This window comes from Myotis davidii, unplaced genomic scaffold (assembly GCF_000327345.1).
Source record: "Myotis davidii unplaced genomic scaffold, ASM32734v1 scaffold512, whole genome shotgun sequence".
Classification (NCBI taxonomy): Eukaryota; Metazoa; Chordata; class Mammalia; order Chiroptera; family Vespertilionidae; genus Myotis; species Myotis davidii.
In genome coordinates this window covers 98,691-100,321 of record NW_006284323.1, presented here as the reverse complement: position 1 = coordinate 100,321, position 1,631 = coordinate 98,691, and positions in this window count along the sequence as shown.

The window sequence follows — 1,631 nt, the reverse complement described above, 5'->3', positions numbered from 1 at the left end:
GAGGCGCTGGTGGGGGCTGGAAAGACCCAGAACACCGCGGCTCGGGTTCGGAAAGGGCTCTGTGTCCGGGGCTGCTGGTAAACACACGGGGAGGTCAGAATAGCTACAAAGACCTTTAAACAAAGCAAGCGCAACTTCCTTCCCTTAGGAGTCTGGAAGATGGGAAAGAAAGCCGGTGAGCTGTCATACAATAGATTCCTTCCTGAGTGGCCCTTTCCACTTTGTCCCTTTACCACCTGTTTCTCTTAAAGAACAGAAACTGGCAGGTCGTGGACGGGTAAGGTTTCACTGACATCCCAGACAAGGCCGGGAGAGGCGGCTGGCCGGTGGGTACAAGCACTTGAACAAGCAAACAAATTGTCCTCACCCTGCGGGGGCAGGAGGGGGGAGAAGGTGGGTGTGTGAATGATCTGTTTGTAACAGGCCCTCTCCATCTTATGTATATAGATCACTTACTTATGTTCAAAGTGGGAGCAATTTAAACTCCGGCAAAGCCCAGATGCTAGGCGCCAACTCTTCTGATGGGTTTCAACAGCCAGATCAGGGGCATTGGAGGCAAAGGCCCCCTGGGGGATATCCATTCCTCTTGGATAACCCAGACTCTTATTTTTGAAGTCCCCTGCTCCTCCTGGAGGAGGGGGCACTGGCTTCTAGGACAGGGAGGGATGTCAGGCTTACACACCCGCGGCCAGGCCGCTTCACCAAAGCCCCGGAGGCCTGGGGGCCTGCTCTCCTCCTGCCCAGGCCGGTGCCTTGGATGTGAAAGGATTCCCTGTCCCTGGCATATAGCTCAGATTCATTTACATCAGGACGCATGCGTGAGACCACTCCACCGCGATGTAACCAGAGACTCGACATGCCAGGTTAACTAATCCCCAAAGCAGGCCGGGGTGAAGATAATTAGTGGTGCCCCAAGTTTAAGACATTAGCTGTGTAAATTTTACTTTATATAAAGTCTATCCTAGATCATAGATCATTGTTGCTTTTATTTTCAAAATTTCTACAATGAGTATGTACGATTTTTTCATATGAAATACTTTTTTTTTCCCAGCCAGTGTGGCTCAGTGGTGGAGTATCAACCCAGGAATCAAGAGATGGTGGTACGGTCAGGGCACATGCCCGGGTTGTGGGCTCAATCCTCAGAGGAGGTTATCATGCAGGAGGCAGCCAATTGATGATGTTTCTATCTCTATTCTAAAATCTAGAATCCCTTTCTCTCTCTCTCTAAAAATCATTAAGAACATAAAAAAATGTATTTTAACACCTTGGTTTTAAAATTTGTCACTAAAGCATGTTCTTTTTCTCCAGACATTACTTAAGAAAGTAGTAAGCAATGCATACTTCTTAACTTTGTAAGTTAGTAACATGAACTATAGCTGGATCCTCATGTGCCCTAGAGAATACACATCCCCTGATCACATAAGGCAAAACTGCCTTCAGTAGTAACACCTCCCCCATCTGCATGCCCTCAGAAATTAATTTCTTATTTGAAATGATAGCTAACAATGTGTAGGTGTTTGCCTGTGCCAGACCTGCTCTAAGTGCTTTGCATAAACCACTCCCTTCATCCGCACGAACACCCTAAAACTGGGCTCTATGATCGTCTCTCCTGCGGATGAGGACTCAGAACT